The following is a 19,346-nucleotide window of genomic DNA, read 5'->3' as shown; positions in this document are numbered from 1 at the left end:
GTAATAATCATTTCCCCAATTCCATTACCATATTGATTAACAACTCTATCAAGTACCATGCCCCAACGGGAACCAGGTTCTGGCCTTTCTTCAAGCAATGATTTATCACAATCTTTCATCTTCAGGTACAAGATCTCTTCATTAGGAAAATCGTACTGTACTGACTGGTAATCTTCAATAGGTTGGTGATCCAAATGGTCAGCCAAGACACTACCTTTAATTTCTTTTTGAGATCGTTATTCAATATCATATTCTGACAACAACATCTGCCAACAGGCAATCCTCCCAGTTAAAGCAGGCTTCTCAAAAATGTACTTGATTGGATCCATTTTGGATATCAACCAAGTCGTATGATTCAACATATACTGGTGCAGACGCTTAGCAGCCCGAGCCAATGTGCAACAAGTCTTCTCAAGCATAGAATACCGAGTCTCACAGTCGGTGAGTTTCTTACTGAGGTAGTAAATTGCATATTCTTTCTTTCCAGTTTCGTCTTGTTGACCTAGAACACAACCCATACTTTCTTCAAGCACAGTTAAATACATGATCAACGGTCTTCCTTCAACAGGTGGAGACAGAATCGGAGGCTCAAGCATATATTCTTTGATACAATCCCAAGCTTTCTAGCAATCCTCGGTCCAATCGCAAGATTGATCTTGAGATATAATTCAAGCGTCTGAGAAAACCTCTAACTTACTTCTCTATTTTGGGTGTAGGCATCTCTTGTATTGCTTTGACCTTGGCAGGATCAACTTCAATACCCTTCTCACTGACAATAAAGCCCAACAACTTACAAGAACGAACACCAAATGTACACTTATTTGGATTCAAGCGGAGTTTGTACTTCCTCAAAAGCTGGAATAGCTTCAACAAATTCTCAACGTGCTCTTCTTCATCACTTGATTTGGCAATCATATCATCAACATAGACTTTGATCTCTTTATGCATCATATCATGAAAAAGAGTAGTCATAACTCTCCGGTACGTTGCACCCGCATTCTTTAGACCGAAAGGCATCACTCTATAACAGAATGTTCCCCAGGGTGTAATGAATGTGTTCTTCTCCATATCTTCGGGTGCCATCTTGATCTAATTATAACTGGAAAATCCATCCATAAACAAAAAGACTTTGAATTTAGTTGTATTGTCTACCAACATGTCAATGTGTGGCGGAGGGAAGTCATCTTTCAGACTAGCTTTGTTCAAATATCTACAATCGACACGCATACAGACTTTTCCATCTTTCTTCGGAACAGGCACAATATTGGCCACCCACTGCGGATACTCGGAAGTAACAAAGAAACCAACATCAATCTGCTTTTGCACTTCTTCTTTGATCTTAACTGCCATGTCAGGATGGGTTCTTCTTAGCTTCTGCTTGACTGGCAGGCATTCTGGCTTCAACGACAATCTATGCTCCACAATATCAGAATCCAAACCAGGCATGTCTTGATAGGACCATGCAAACACATTTGAATACTCTCGAAAAAGATCAATCAACCCCTTCTTAACCTCTGGACATAGTTGAGACCCAACCTTCACTTCCTTCACATCATCTTCGGAACCCAAGTTGACTAACTCAATCTACTCTTCGAATGGCTGAATGGCTTTTTCCTCATACTCAAGTAGACGAGATAATTCATCAGACACTTCTTCACCATTTTCTTCCTCAGCCTCAAACACAGAGAATTCAAAGTTTGGAGAATGAGTAGGATCATTGTATTCAATGGGTTTAGAAACCAACCTGTATAACGATTTGATATTTTGATTTTAGAGAAGTGAATTGTGACAAAATATTATGCAAATGAACAATTATTTATTTATTTATGTTTTATGTGATTACCATTTTTAGAAAACCAAAAAGTAAAAATAAAACATCATAGATGTGGATGAATAGAATTGCATTTTATTGATGATTAATTTGAAATATGACCAACAATGTTCACTCCTCCCTTAGGCATAGGAGAAGGATTTTTCTAAAATGATAAAAACAAATTACTTAGAGCGATGGACAATAACAGGAACATCAACATCGATCCAATTGTTGTAAGCCTTTCCATGTATCACAAAATTGGCGTGGTCTTCATCTTCATCACCCTCGATCACAACAGCTGAGTGTTGTTCATTACTGTAGCGGGAAATTCATGATCATCAAGCTATTGACAAGCTAGAGATCAATTAACAAGAGTCGCCACCGCGCTTTTATTGTTTCCAAGGGAAAAGGGAAAAAGTACGAACAAAACCCAAATAGTAAGAAGTTTTCAAATAAAAACTAATAAAAGTCAGAGATCGTAGGTAAGGGGGTTGGTTACACAGAGGGAAGGTGTTAGCACCCAAACTGTCCTAGGTATGCCTAGGGAGCCCTTTTTGTGTGCATATGTATTTTGTACAAAGTGATGTTTACAAATAAATAGAATAAGGGGGTGAGAAAAGAATTCATTAATTATATTTTTGTGTTTGACAAGACCTTCAATCTTGTGCCTATGTACCAACATATAAATGAGGGATTAAAACCTCGTAGTTCGTGCTAGAAATTTCAAAGTGAGTATGTTGGTTTTAATAAAATTTAAGTTTCAAAGGCACAAAGGCCTAAAATGGTTTGAATGAGTTAGTTCTTTTTTTGTTTTTTTGAAAGTTTAAGTCAAGTATAGTTAAATTCATTTACAAGTTTGATTTAAGAAAATAAGTTTGAAAATGCAATGCATAAGGCCAAAGTTTCTATCATTTGTAAAAGTGGTCAAAGTAGTTAGTTTTGTTTTTTATTTTATTTCAAGACATTCTTTGGAGAACACTCAACCCAATTGCCACAAGCATGGATCCTAGAACCAAAACATCTTCCAAAGGAAGGAAAGAAGGCCAAGTTTCCACACAATACCATGGAAGAGGGGAGACTTACAATCTCACTAACTAGAATGCTTATGCCTTTTGTGTCACAAATTTAACGCTATGTTAAGTAATCGTAATTGGACTTATGTAGAAGTCACAACTATTTGAGGTCGGGCAATAAATTTTTGGGGTTAATGCATGTTGGAGACATAGTATTAAGAACTATGCTCATTAAACATACCACACACAAAAATATGCAAAAGGTGTGGCCTAATCTCATCCATACTCATGTTAATCTTTCAATCAACTAGCATTAGGATTTTGAGATGTCATTGGCCAATTGAAAACAAAGGGATGAAGAAGGGGAATTAGATGAAGATGGAAAGGGATGAATGAGATCACAAATTTGTCAAATGAGGACTTTTACCAAATTAATATTATTCATTCATTTTGGGAGATGGAATGTACATCCATCAATCCCCTAAATCCAATAATATTAACTTGACAAAGTTAAATCAACCTTGACCAAGGCCCAACAACAGATGAGAAACTCAATTAAGTCAATACAAATGATCAACATAAATTAAATGGCATTTATTCAATTAAAAATATTAAAATAACGCATTAAATTCAAATATGTTTTGTCCAAATCCTAAAATCACATCAAAACACCAAATAAATAGCCATGTGATTTATCATAGGTCAAACAAGGTCAAAGTACCTTGGATAAAAAAATTCATAATTTTTGGACATTTAAAAATATTTTTAAACAATTAAAAACAAATGAGAAAATCAATTCATTCATGAAAAATATTAATAAAGATCCAAAAAATAATTTTAATTCATAATATGAAAGAGAAAAATATTTAAAATTTTTTGGTGAAAGTCCCATATTTTTTGGATCAATATTAAATTTATTATGAATTTTTGAAGAAAATGGAATTAAATGGAAATTCAGAAAATGCTAAAATACGTGGACCATCAAATCTCCCTCATTAATTGAGGTGGCAAATCTGATAATCCACAACACGCGTTCTACCAACACCTTAGTCAAGCGCGATGTAACATGAGTAATCAAAAGGAATGGCTGAGATTAGAACATGAGAATTAGATCACACGGTCCAGACCAAAGACACATCACCACCGGAGCCAGAGCTCCGGTTGTCTTCTCCGGCGAGCTTCGTCGGACTGGTCATCATGAACCATCACCAAAATTTCAAACAGGGACATGATTTTAAAGAGAAAACATCACTGAGCACAAATATCACCTTCATTTCTTCTAATTCCAACTATATTGAGAGATATGTGGAATTGAAAAATGAGGTTCATGATCTGAGTTACTCCGATTTGGCATCAAAGCAACTCAAACACCTTGCCTACATCGGTAGGACTTCAGCCAACACAATAATCAATAGAATTGAGCAAGAAATAAGTAAAATCGAAGAGATCAAAATTTCTACAAATTACCTTCAATGGAGGTCTGAGCTTGCTAGATCTTGATCCAAATCGTGCTTGGATTCACTTCAATTACTTGCAGAAGAGGAATGGAAAGGCTTAGAATCAATGGACTCCGGGAGAATTGAACTCCAAAACAGTGGAGGTTCAAGCTCAAATTCAACTGAATTTATCAGGGTTATCCTCTTAATGTGAAGGGTTTGCAATGGGGATTCAAAGCTGGCGTAGTGTGTATGTTAATTCTAAGTATAAGGGCTTCAATTTATAGAGAAATTGGATGATATTTGCACACTCACTTCCACTTTCCAAAATTGGCAAATGATGAAAGCATGGTGCATGGGCGCGCATAGGCCCACGAAATGATTGTTTGAAAGTCCAAAATGAAGTTCAGATGCTTTGGAGATGGATTGGATTTCAAGGTACATGTGCATTGTCATTTGAAGATTGATCCATGCCAAATGATATCAGCTTGTTTAAGCCATGCGCAGCCTATGCATTTCTCATCCAAAATGCATGAATTTTAGCTCTTTGGAAAGGTGAGATCAATAGGAACACGTTTGATGTTGAACGCTTTCTCATTTGGAGCTTGGAACATGGAGATATTTGAGGTGGAAGTTTGGAAAAATTTGACATAGCAAAAATTTTCTAAGTGTCAAGCCATATGTCTCAATATTCCACCTTACTTAACTTTTTATAGGATCTTCAAATGAGAAACGTGTCTTCACCAAAATTGTAGCTCTCTCAAATACCTTCAAAATGGTCACTAATTTCATGTCATTTGGATTTGAAATGATAGAGTTATGAATTTTTGAAGTTTGGAAAAATCACTTGATCAATGGTATAGGTCAAAAGTGACCTATAATGTAGCCTCATATCACATGTTCAAATAAGTTTAATTAGCTCCCAATCAAAACATCGAAGAAGAATTAGACAGATTGAATTTAATTGTGAAACTTTGAAATCTTTTATATGATAAAATTTGAGCAAGTTATGTCCTTGGGAAGTTGACTTTCAAATTAGCGTTTAGACAAAATGACCTATAATGTTTCAACATAGAAAATGATTTTCCAAGCAAAAATAGATCTAGGTATCAACATTAAAGTTGTTTATAATGTCATTTAGAGTAAGTTTTCTCTTATAATAATTTTCATATGGTGAAAATTGTAGGAGATAGGGTCTAGGGAGACCCAGTTTTGATCAGAAGAATTCATCTGGCCAACCACCATCAACCAACATGCTAACTTCCAATTCTCTTGACATTCTTCACTCACGGTAGATCATATATGCATAAGATGATGAAATTTGAAGTGCCCCTTGAGAAATTTGATCAATTGATGAGATAGCTTGTAGAAGAAGTTACTCAAGATACCTAGTCAAACTAGGGTTTCTAAGGCAAATCACCCTCAAACTCTTGAAGAAGTCTTGATCAATATAACATGTAGAAGCAATTGAGACTCATATATGATGTTCATAACCATTCTTGAATTGATTCTTGGTTGTGCTCTTTGTTCATGAGGGTCTCAAATCCTAGATGTGGCCAATGAATCAATGAGATCATGCCTATACCTACAAAAAGGTTAGATAGATACAAAGACATATTTTTGGTATTTTGATTAGTAAAATGATAAAATACAAGTATGATATAATCACAAAGTTCTTAGTGATCTCTCCCAAAATAATCCCAATGAAAAGGGGTAAGGAGGATGCCAAGGCATGATCCCAATGCTAATGCTTATGATGGAAATGCATGAGGGATCTTAGGGTCAAATTTGGGGTCTTATAGTTGCCCCTATTTAAGGACATTCTAACTGAGGAGGCGAAGGTTAGAATCTTCATGTCGACTCAATAGAATGGGCTTAAATAACAACATAGAGAAACAAATTTTGGTCCCTAAGAGATCTCATTATGCATATGATATGAATGCAAAAGCTAATGCTTTGTGGGGAAATGTTATCCCAAAGGAAAATAAATCAGAGAGACCGAAAATCCGCAGGAGTATAATGCATTCCATAAGGAAAACTCACAGGGGAGACAGAGACTCTTAGGGGATAACAGGGACTTATGTGTAGGCTAGGCTACGACTTAAAACTGCTGGGGGACAAGAGGAATTCCATACAAAATGGAAAGACTCAGTCGGGGAAACAAAAAACATCTGCAGGGGATACGAATAAGTCAGGATAACACTGAAATACTCGACTCATGCAGGGGAGAAACACGATTTCACAAAGGAAAACGCACTCAACTCAACTAGGGAGAAAATAAAATTTCAACACAGGAGGAGCAGAAATCTATTATCTACTATCTATTACTGGGTAAGGAGATAATAAAGATCTGACAGGGAGAACATCTGTCATCGGTTAGGATGAACATATCAAGGATGACTCGCTGAGGACCGCCAGGAGGAAGTATTCATTACCGGTTATTGGGTAAGAATAGCCTTGCTGGGGAAAACTGCAGAAAATAGGATTTACAACTACCAGTTACTGGGCAGAAGACCAAAGGTGAGAGTATCCATCATCGGTTAGGATGAACATATCAAGGATAAACTCGACAGGGAAGAAAATCCATCACCGGTTAAGATGAACATATTAAGGATAGACTCTCCTAGGGATTTCAAGGAGGATACCCGTCATCGATTAGGATGAACATATCAAGGATATACCAACTGAACAATAAAGGGGAATTATATCTATCGAAAACTAGATAGAAAACCTTCGAAGAGAAAAAATCCGTCACCGGATAGAATGAACATATCAAGGATTCACTCTGCGAGGGGACAAAGCAGGATTTACAGCTACCAGTTATTGGGTAGAAGACCAATCAAAGAGAAAATCCGTCACCGGTTAAAGTGAACATATCAAGGATAGACTCTGAAAAGGGGAATAAATGTAGGGATTACATCTATCGGTTACTGGATAGAATACCAATCAAAGAGAAAATCCGTCACTGGTTAAAGTGAACATATCAAGGATAGACTCTGAAAAGGGGAACAGTAGGATTTACAACTACCGGTTACTAGGTAGAAAACCACAAGGAGAAGAAAATCCGTCACCAGTTAAGATGAACATATCAAGGATTAACTCTCTGAGGAACAAAATAGGGATTACAACTACCTTTTTACTGGGTAGAATACCAAAGAAGAGAATATTTGTCACTGGTTAAAGTGAACATATCAAGGATAGACTCCTGCGGGGAATGAAAGATATTTGTCACCAGTTAAGATGATCATATCAAGGATATGCTTTCAGGAGACTCTACTGGAGAGAAAAAAGGGTACTTTTTGTAGGGTATTGGGCAAGAAGTAACAAACTGCAAACTAAGAAGAATATTACCAGTTACTAGGTAATAGACTCTTAGAGGACCAAAATATTCGTCTAGGTAAGAGCTAGAAAGAAAACAATTAATCAAGACTCCACCCAATGAGGACATAACTCAAGAGGAGTGATTCCATCCAGAAAATTTGCTGGAGAGGAAACTGAAATAACAATCATCCACGAGGAAACAAACTCAGTGGGGAAATACAAAAAGGTTAAAGTCTTTTCTGCTTAGGGGCTGACACTCTACAATTGAAGAAGGATAGACGCCATATTTGGTATGGGGATAAAGAACCGCCATAACAGAGGATGAAAATCTCAAACAAATCAAATATGAAGATGCATGATATGCAAATCATGAATTTATATGAATGTATATGTATATATGGTGATTATGCTGACAAAACGATCACGAAGGATACAGAGGTGTCGCAAAGAAATTGAACCACCGGTACAATCCTCGGTCAATCCACAAAAATCATGGAGACAAACTGCTGGAGAACAGAGAGATCAAAATCCTAAAGGCTCAACCCTAGCCGGGGAAAGAGATCTGCTGAGGAAAAAACATCCAATTGTAGGGAATTTTAGGTCAACACCATAAAAATAGGATACAACCCTACAGGGGAACAAACCAAAAGCTACTCAAAAACCATGAGGAAACTCTGACTGTGAGCAAAGATACGACGATCGGCGGGGACACCAAGGCGATCTATTGGGGAGAGATCAAACATTTTCTAATGACGATCTACCTGCTGAGGAAAAACGAACTCCGTTGGGAAGGTCAAAACTTTGTTGGGGATGGAGATAGAAACTCCACTGGGATGTACAAACGTCTTGGCGACTTCACTGGAGAAAACATTATGCCACAGAGTATATGAATTAACCAACTCAGCTGGGGAAACAGAAAGAAACTCCATTGGGGGATCCAACACTCCACCGGGGAACTGAATCCATTAGCTGGTGACAACAACACTCTGCTGAGGAAATGAATCAACACTGATGTCTAGAGATACCCGAAGAGTTACTGCTTGGGGAACCTCAGATGCTTCGCACTTAAGAACTTGCTTCTTACTGAAATGCTATTGATATTCTTTTTACTTTCTTTTGAAAAGTTCTTGCTTTCATATTGTAAAGAAAACTTGGTATTAATTTAAAATTTTAATTTTAAAATGATCATAATAAAATTTAAAACTATTGGCTGAAGTAAATAGGAATAGAAACAATTGGATAAAAGCTCAACTTTATTTAATAGAATGGTAGTCTGTAAATGACAAGACTCCATAGATTTTAAAAAGTTGAAAATGGTAATTTACATGGAAAAGGGTTACATTGAATACAAATGATCCTTAATCCTTCTACCAAATCTGGATATCCACTGTGGTTTTGACTGCTGCTGAAGATGAACTGACGTCAACCCTTGTGCTCAAACAAGTCTTCAAAATCACTGAAGATCAGCAGGATGCAATTACTTGCCATAATCCCTAATTTTTTCATAAGTTGCCCCAAGGTGGGGTACTCAACTTATCGAGAAATTATTTTCTGTTTTTATGTATCTAATTTTTTCCTAGATCGCCCTTTCGGGTTTTCAATCCAGCGATACGCTCATTTTTGCCCAAGTATTTCTTGACTGCATCTGCGTTCACAGGACGAGTCAACTCTTCCCCATCCATATGTGCCTTCATAATTGGGAGTCCATTTTCCTCTGGAATCTGGCTTGAATGATAAAATCTTCTTGAGAAGGTCACCTTCTCTGAACACACGAGGTTTGACCTTCTTATCAAAAGCTTTCTTCATCCTCTAATGATATAACTGACCATGACACATGGCAGTCAATCTCTTCTCTTCTATTAAATTCAACTGGTCAAACCTGGTCTGACACCATTCAGCTTCAGTCAACTTGGCTTCCATGAGCACACGCAACGAAGGAATCTCAACCTCTATGGGGAGTACTTCTTCCATACCATACACGAGAGAGAAAGGGGTTGCCCCTGTTGAAGTACAGATGGATGTACGATACCCAGGAAAAGCAAATGGGAGTATCTCATGCCGATCCTTATATGTGACAACCATCTTCTAGATAATCTTCTTGATGTTCTTATTCGCAGCTTCAACAACCCCATTCATCTTGGGTCTATAGGGAGAAGAATTATGATGTGCAATCTTGAAGTCTTTACAAAGAGCTTCCACCATATTGTTATTCAAGTTCGAACTATTATTAGTAATGGTCTTACTTGGCGCACCATAACGGCATATAATCTGATTCTTAATAAACCTTACAATAACTTTCTTGATTACATTTGCATACGATGCCGCTTCAACCCATTTTGTGAAGTAGTCAATTGCCACTAAAATGAAACGATGTCCATTCGAAGATTTGGGCTCAATCATCCCAATCATATCAATTCCCCACATGGAGAAAGGCCACGGGAAAGAGATAACATTCAAAAGTGTTGGAGGAACATTAATCTTATCAGCATAAATTTGGCACTTGTGGCACTTCTTCACAAATTTGCAACAGTCAGATTCCATTGTCAGCCAATAGTAACCCTATCTCAACATCTTCTTCTCCATTGCATGTCCATTGGAATGAGTACCAAAGGAACCTTCATGCACTTCAGTCATCAACAAGTTTGCTTCGTGTCTATCCACGCATATGAGAAAAACCATGCCAAAGTTCCTCTTGTATAGTATATCACCATTCAAGTAGAAATTATTGCCTAATCTCCTCAAAGTCTTCTTATCTTTCAAAGATGCCCCAGGCGGGTAAATCTGACTTTGGAGGAAACACTTGATGTCGTAGTACCACGACTTCTCGTCTTTGATCTCTTCAATAGCAAACACATGAGTTGGCCTATCAAGACGCATCACAGATAAATTAGGAACTTCATTCCAATACTTCACTACAATCATTGATGACAATGTTGCAAGAGCATCTGCCATCCAGTTTTCATCTCGACGAATATGATGAAACTCAACCTTTGTGAAGAGAGTTGAAATCCTCCTCGCATAATCTCTATATGGTATTAAACCGGGCTGATTTGTCTCCCATTCTCCTTTGATCTGATTCACTACCAAAGCTGAATCACCGAAGACATCCAAATACTTGATTCTGAGATTCATGGCCTCTTCAAGCCCCATAACGCAAGCTTCATATTCTGCCATGTCGTTTGTACACTTGAAAGTCAATCTGGCTGTAAACGGTAGATGCGTGCCTTGAGGAGTAATAATCACTATCCCAATGCCATTTCCATATTGATTAACAACTCCATCAAATACCATGCCCCAACGGGAACCATGCTCTGGCCCTTCTTCTAGCAATGGTTCATCACAATCTTTCATTTTCAAGTACAAAATCTCTTCATCTGGAAAATCATATTGCACTGACTGATAATCTTCAATTGGTTGGTGAGCCAAATGGTCAGCCAAGATACTACCTTTGATCGCTATGTGAGATCGGTATTCAATATCATACTCTGATAACAACATCTGCCAACGGGCAATCCTCCCAGTTAAAGCAGGCTTCTCAAATATATACTTGATTGGATCCATTTTGGATATCAACCAAGTGGTATGATTCAACATATACTGACACAAACGCTTAGCAGCCCAAGCCAATGCGCAACAAGTCTTCTCAAGCATTGAATACCGAGTCTCACAGTCGGTGAACTTCTTACTGAGGTAGTAGATTACAAATTCTTTCTTTCTAGTCTCATCTTGCTGACCAAGAACATAACCCATATTATCTTCTAGCACAGTCAAATACATGATCAATGGTCTTCCTTCAACAGGTGGAGAAAAAATCGGAGGCTCAAGCAGATATTCCTTGATACTATCAAATGCTTTCTGGCAGTCTTTGGTCCAATCACAAGACTGATCTTTCAGAAGAATCTTGAATATAGGTGCACATGTGCCACTCATGTCGGAAATGAATCTGGAAATATAATTCAAGCGGTCGAGAAAACCTCTGACTTGCTTCTTGGTTTTGGGCGCAGGCATCTGTTGTATTGCTTTGACCTCGGCAGGATCAACTTCAATACCCTTCTCGCTGACAATAAAGCCCAACAACTTACCAGAACGAACACCAGAAGTACACTTATTGGGATTTAAGCGGAGTTTATACTTCCTCAAATGCTGGAATAGTTTCAACAAATGCTCAACATGTTCCTCTTCATCAATTGATTTAGCAATCATGTTATCGGCGTACACTTCTATCTCTTTATGCATCATATCATGAAAAAGAGTAGTCATTGCTCTCTGGTAAGTTGCACCAGCATTCTTTAAACCGAAAGGCATCACTCTATAACAGAATGTTCCCCAGGGTGTAATGAATGTGGTATTCTCCATATCCTCGGGTGCCATCTTAATCTGATTATATCCGGAAAATCCATCCATAAATGAAAAGACTTTGAATTTAGAAGTATTGTCTACCAACATATCAACGTGTGGCAGAGGGAAATCATCTTTCGGACTGGCTTTATTCAAATCTCTATAGTCAACACACATGCAGACTTTTCCATCTTTCTTCGGTACAGGCACAATATTGGCCACCCATTACGGATACTCAGCAGTCACAAGGAAACCGGCATCAATCTGCTTCTGGACTTCCTCCTTGATCTTCACATCCATATCAGGATGCGTTCTTCTCAACTTATGCTTGACTGGCGGGCATTCTGGCTTCAACGGCAATCTATGCTCCACAATATCAGAATCCAAACCAAGCATGTCTTGATAGGACCAAGCAAACACATCTGAATACTCTCGAAGAAGATCAATCAATCCCTTCTTAGCATCTAGACACAGTCGAGACCCAATCTTGACTTCTTCACATCATCTTCGGATCCCAAGTTGACAAGCTCAATCTGCTCTTCAAACGGCTGAATAATCTTTTCATCTTGCTCAAGAAGACGAGACAATTCCTCACTCACCTCTACATCGCTTTCCTCCTCGGCTTCAAACACAGGGAATTCAAAATTTGGAAAAAGAGAAGGATCATTGTATTCAATGGGGTTAGGAACCAACCTACATAATGATTTGATATTTTGATTTTAGAGAATTGAATTTGTGACCAAATATTATACAGATGGACAATCATATTGTTTATTTATGTTTTTTGTGATTACCATATTCAGAATAAATCAAAAAGTAAAAACAAACATCAAAGATGTGGATGAATAGAATTAATTTTATTGATGATCAATTTAAAATTCCCAAACAATGTTCACTTCTCCCTTAGGCATAGGATAAGGTTTTTAAAATATAAAAGCAATTACTTAGATCGATGCAAAATAATAGGAATATCAACAGCAGTCCAATTGTTGCATGTCTGTCCATGCGTCACAAAGTTGGTGCAGTCTTCCTCTTCATTGTCCTCTAGCACAACAGCTAAGTGTTGTTCATTCCCATGAATGAACCCTCCGCTGCGGAAACTGAGTTGCATCTTTTCAGATCTTACAGTTGACGAGCCCTTCTAGAACCCCAAACCAGTTCTTCATTTGTTCTCGGCGACCTCTACCACGCGCCCCCACTGATCAACAAGACCTTCTTCCACAATCTTCTGCGCATCTTTCAAAGAGGATATAGGTGCCCCAACTCTCTTCTCAACAGCAACAGATAAGACTTGGAACAGAGTTCCAACCTCATCCTCAGCTTCTACATATGAAAAAGATGATAGATGGCTAACCAACAGCGCTTTCTCACCTTCCACAATCATCAACTTGCCATTCTTGACAAATTTAAGCTTCTAGTGCAGAGTGGAAGTAACAGCCCCTGTTTTGTGAATCCATGGCCTTCCCAATAAACAGTTGTAGGCTGGGTGAATATCCATTACCTGGAAAGTAATCTGAAAATCACTCGGACCTATCTTAACTGGAAGGTCCACTTCTCCAAGGACAGTCTTGCGAGAGCCATTAAAGGCTTTGACAATTACCCTGCTATACCTCATGGGAGATCCTTGATAAGATAACTTTGACAATGTTGATTTTGGAATCACATTGAGTGACGACCCAGTGTCAACTAGCACATTTGACAAAGCATCTTCTTTGCAATTCATTGAAATATGCAAAGCCAGATTGTGATTTCTTCCCTCCTCAGGGAGTTCTTCATCGCAAAAGCTCAAATTGTTGCATGAAGTGATGTTAGCTACAATCTGATCAAATTGAGCCACAGTAACATCTTGCTCCATGTATTCCTATTCTAGAACTCTCTAGAGTGCTTCTCTGTGTGCTTCAGAATTCAAAAGCAGAGACAACACGGAAATCTTTGAGGGAGTCTGGAGCAACTGCTCAACCACGTTGAATTCACTCCTTTTGATCAGTCGGAGTACCTCATCATCATCACTATTGGCTTTCAAATTGCTGGATTCACCAGACTTATCTCTTGAACAACCAACAGGATATACACTAGGCACCTCCGCCTTCTTACCAATAATCAATTCTTCCTTATTTTCTGGAATCACCGGTCCAAAAACTCGACCACTGTGGGTCACCTTCGTAACATCTGCAATGCTTACCACTGAACTGGTCGCAAGCAACGGGACCTCTTGACCATTCTCCATCATCGTAGCATTGTATCGATATGGTACAGCTTTATCAGATGCATACGGGATTGGGCCTGCTAACTGTATTACCAATGGCGAAACTGATCTATTATTCACGTTCTTGTTGCTATCATACTGAATCACCAACCACTCTGGTTGCTTGAAAACGGGAACAATGACATTAACATCGTCATCTACATGACGGGATTGAACAATCTGGATCATGCCTTCATCCATCAGACGTTGGATGTCCCTTTTCACGACAACACACCCCCTTGGGTTCACACTACAAATATCATAACCATCGTGATCATGTTCGCATTCACTCACCAAACAAATATCTTTATGCATTTGCACCAAAGACCTTCAAATAAACCGAACATTGAAAACTTTGAATTCACCTGGACAGCCGTCCACCATGTTCACTGAGGTATTCCCATGAGCGGTCAAAGGATTAGCTTTCACATTAGGCGCGCGGTCTTCAAAAGACACCATGCCACTCTTCATAAGCTTTTTCACCTCGTACTTCAGCGGATAACAATTCTCAATATCGCGCCCAGGTGCACCCTAGTGAAAAGCACAGCGAAGTTCGGGTTTATACCACCATGGAAGTGGTTTTGGTATTTGCGGTGGATTCCTCAATTGAATCAAATTCTTGAGGACTAAATATGGGTACCGTTCGGCATATGACATAGGAATCGGGTCAAAAGAGACCTTCTTCCTCTTGAAGTTCTATTGCTGGTGATGATTATTGTTGGAACTGTTGTTGTTGTAGGTGTTCGTTCTTTGTTGTGGTTGTTATTGTTGACGTTAATTTTGATACTGATGTTGTTGTTGAATTGGTGTTGTTTGTTGATTGGAGAATACCGAAATGACGGATGATACTTGATGATGATGATGTTGACGGGGTGGTGGATTTCTTCTTGCTTAGGCCTCCTCTGCATCCTACTGCTTATTGCATTTGTTTCATTATCCTTCCTCTTACTGAAATTGCTCCCATATTTCTTGCTAGTCGACGCCTCATCTTTCGACAATCGTCCTTCACAGACCCCCTCTTCAAGTCTCATCCCCATACTTACCATCTCGGTAAAATCATTGGGGGAACTGACAATCATGCGTTCATAGTAAAATGAACTCAGGGTTTTGAGAAAGATTTTCGTCATCCCCTTCTCCTCCAAAGGAGGAGTGATCTGGGCAGCCATCTCCCTCCAACGCTGGGCATACTCCTTGAATGTCTCCTTATCTTTCTGAGACATGGACCTCAGTTGGTCCCTATCTGGTGCCATATCCATGTTATACTTATACTATTTCACAAATGCCTCACCTAGGTCATTGAAAGTGCGGATGCTTGCACTATCTAACCCCATATACCATCGGAGCGCAACACCTGTCAGGCTATCCTGGAAATAGTGAATTAGCAGTTGATCATTATCTATCTGGGTTCATATCTTGTGAGCATACATCACAAGATGACTGAGAGGACAAGAGTTCTCTTTATACTTCTCAAAGTCAGGCACTTTGAATTTCACAGGAATTTTCACATTGGGCACTAAGCATAGTTCAACAGCACTCTTCCCAAACAGATCTTTACCTCTCAGCGTTTTCAGTTCCTTGCGCAGCTCAAGGAATAGGTCCTTCATCTCATCCATCTTCTCATAGACATCCAGACCCTCAGATGGCTCGGAATGATAAATGGTATCTTCTACACGCGGCAAAGTTTGCACAACGGGAGGTGGCACATACATGACCGGGCTAGATGCCAACATGGAAGCAAAAGTAGGAGTGAAACCCTCTGGCACAAAATTAGGTGGCAGTCCCCAAGGGAATCCAGCAGGCAGATTCGGAGCGAAGTGGGTGGTGGCAGCAGGCACAGTAGAGGTAACCACTTCAGAAATGACAGTCCTCGTGGGAGGAGTTGCAGGAGTAGGAGAAGCTTGGCTCTGGGCTGCAAGAACTGACTCCATCATGGCAGTCAGTCGGGCAATCTCCTCTTTCAAGTCTCGGTTCTCTTGCTCAAGGTGTTCCATGATCTTTGGACGATTAGCCCTTGTGTTGTACCGGTGAGCCAGCTTCGCTAAAGCACAAAAGAACACCAATCAGACACCTGGCAAAAACCTGCTTATGCAAATGATGCATGAAATGCAATGTTTAATTATTTTTATTTTTCAAGGAACTTACTATATCATTTGGAAATATATATATTTGAAATGGTAATTGCAATAATTTTGATATGACCAAAATATCTCTTTTCATTTATATAAATTGGAAGGATTACACTGAGTACATTTTAAGAAACCAAAATAAAAGATACAAGAGAAAAGGAGATTAGTCATCCTAAGGATCCCTACCAATAGTGTCAGCAGATTTGGATGAAGGCGTGTACTTCCTTCGAATGCAACGAATCTCGGTCTCAAAAGAAGCCTTCATCTGAGTCTTCTCGAGGACCAGCTGGTCAACAATCTTCTTCCAAGCAACAAAAGGTTGAGGCATGCCAGAAGATGAAACCTCTGGCTCTCTCTGTCTCTTCGTCACTCGGTCTTCAAGTAGCTCAATTAGTGCATCTTTGTCCTTAGACTCCAATAGCAACTCTTCATGCTTCTTTCTCAAAGCATGGAAACGCTCTTCCCACATATCCTTTTCTTGCTTCATCTTGATGAACGCGTCTTCCAACTCCTCTACATCTTGTTTAGGGAGAGTTAATGGCTCAACCACAACCATAGACATAGGTATTTCACAAGGATAAGGCATCTTCAATTCCACAACTCTCTTCTTCACCCAAAGAGTGTAAGCTTCCAAAGCTACACAATTGCACGGACCAAGCTCGGATCTTCCTTTCCTATGCACATTTTGCCAAGCATGCACAATCTTCTGCTTCAAATGTTGGGGATTTTTACCCTCATCATAGAAAAGACATTCTAACAAAGTGTTATTAGGTTTGTCTCTCAAGGAAAACCCAAGTTGACGACGAGCGAAAGCAGGATTGTATTTAATTCCTCCTTGTGTACCAATGAGAGGCACATTAGAGAATTCACCACAACTATCAATAATCTCCACACTGCTTAAAGATGGGTCATACCAAACTATATCATCATTAGTGAGAGACATAAGTCTCTGAGACCACCTTAGACATTGTTTGTTCTCCAAAAAAGCAGGCGCCTGAGGCAAGTGCAAAATAAACCACTTGTACAGAAGAGGAATGCAACAGACAGTTCCACCACCCTTAGATTTCCTTAGATGCAAAGAGAAATACATATCACCCAACAAAGTAGGCATAGGATTCCCAATCAAGAAAATTCTAATGGCGTTAACATCAACAAAACCGTCAATGTTAGGGAACAAAGCTAATCTATAGATGAGCAACACAAAGGTAGCTTCAAAAGCATCCACACTACCAGCTTGAGCAAAAGTGGTAGCTTCCTTGATGAGGAAAATAGATGACAATCCAAATAAGCCTCATTTCTTCACCCTATGAGCCTCTATCTCAGACTTCTTCAAGTGAAGAGCTTCAGTAATAATACTAGACCGAGGAATCTCCTCCAATCCACTAAAAGGCACTCTACTAGAAACAGGTACCCCCAAAAGATGAGAATACTCTTCCAAGGTAGGCACAAGCTGAAAATTTGGGAAAGTGAAACAATGGTAGAGAGGATCAAAGAAACTGCACCAATACACTCAAGAGTCCTTCCACTACATCAGCAGACAAAATGGACAAAATCTTCCCATGACGTTGTTTGAAGTCCAAGGGATCTAATACAAAAGATGCTAGCTTCCTTAACTCTTTCAAGTCGGGACATCTGAAACTGTACTTCTTAGTGTTCCTTCGTCCATAATCCATGGTCTGAAAATATTTGCAAATGATACCTTAGTTCCTTGAAATTTTTGTGTGATGAATGTTATGATGCACATGAATGCATGAATGCAACAATCACAAAAAAGGGATCACACACAAGGAAAACAAAGGTCAAGGGATGAATCAAGTCATTGTCAAGATCAATCATCCATTTTGGTGGATTATGGTTTTCACCTTATCAACACCCAAGTTCCATTGATATTGATAACACTTTATTGGATCAATCAAGAATCAAGGGTTTGTTGTAAGTCACGAGCATGGAGTCTGGGTAAGAACCATCCCAAAGGAGTGAACTAAGGATAAAAACCTGTAGATCATGTTCTAAAAAGTTCCCAGAGTCTTGATTCCATCTATCGGATTTTACAGGTTAAGATGACTGACTCATCGACCCATAATATTCTCAAGAGAAACTCGTCTGAGTGTAGTATCGTGTAACAACTGTTATCAAGTCTACAACTGAACAGTTTCCGCACTACGTCCTAAATAGGCCAAGATGGGTTAGGTGTTCTAAGGTCCTCAGCTTCTCATACCCAATTAGAAATAGTCATTCCTAACCATAAATACTTGTGTGACATTTCCAAATCCAAAGGAGTCTCCACTGAACAGATGGATCTCAAGCCAACTTGTTAAGGACTACTCTACACAAGTCGAACATGACTATATCATCCTCTTATCTTAATTGCACTCAAGTTCGGGTTAGAACTTATCTCACCACTCAGAGATCACCAAGCACAACAAGCAGATTATATCACACATACATATATACAAACATCACATATATACAAATATATTCACACAAAAAGTAGGCTAAACCCACTGGAGACTACTCCCCAGCAGAGTCGCCACTTAATTTTTGTAGCGGGAAATTCATGATCATCAAGCTATTGACAAGCTAGAGATCAATTTACAAGAGTCGCCACCGCGCTTTTATTGTTTCCAAGGGTAAAGGGAAAAAGTACGAACAAAACCCAAATAGTAAGAAGTTTTCAAATAAAAACTAATAAAAGTCAGAGATCGCAGGTAAGGGGGTTGGTTACACAGAGGGAAGGTGTTAGCACCCAAAGTCTCCTAGGTACTCCTAGGGAGCCCTTTTTGTATGCATATGTATTTTGTACAAAGTGATGTTTACAAACAAATATAATAGAGGGATGAGAAAAGAATTCATTAATTATATTTTTGTATTTGACAAGACCTTCGGTCTTGTGGCTACGTACCAACATATAAATGAGGGATCAAAACCTCGTAGTTCGTGCTAGAAATTTCAAAGTGAGTATGTTGGTTTTAATAAAATTTAAGTTTGAAAGGCACAAAGGCCTAAAATGGTTTGAACGAGTTAGTTCTTTTTGGCTTTTTTGAAAGTTTAAGT

Source organism: Lathyrus oleraceus, chromosome 1 (genome assembly GCF_024323335.1).
Source record: "Lathyrus oleraceus cultivar Zhongwan6 chromosome 1, CAAS_Psat_ZW6_1.0, whole genome shotgun sequence".
Lineage (NCBI taxonomy): Eukaryota > Viridiplantae > Streptophyta > Magnoliopsida > Fabales > Fabaceae > Lathyrus > Lathyrus oleraceus.
The sequence above is the reverse complement of the archived record's forward strand: the minus strand, read 5'-3'. Positions refer to the sequence as shown.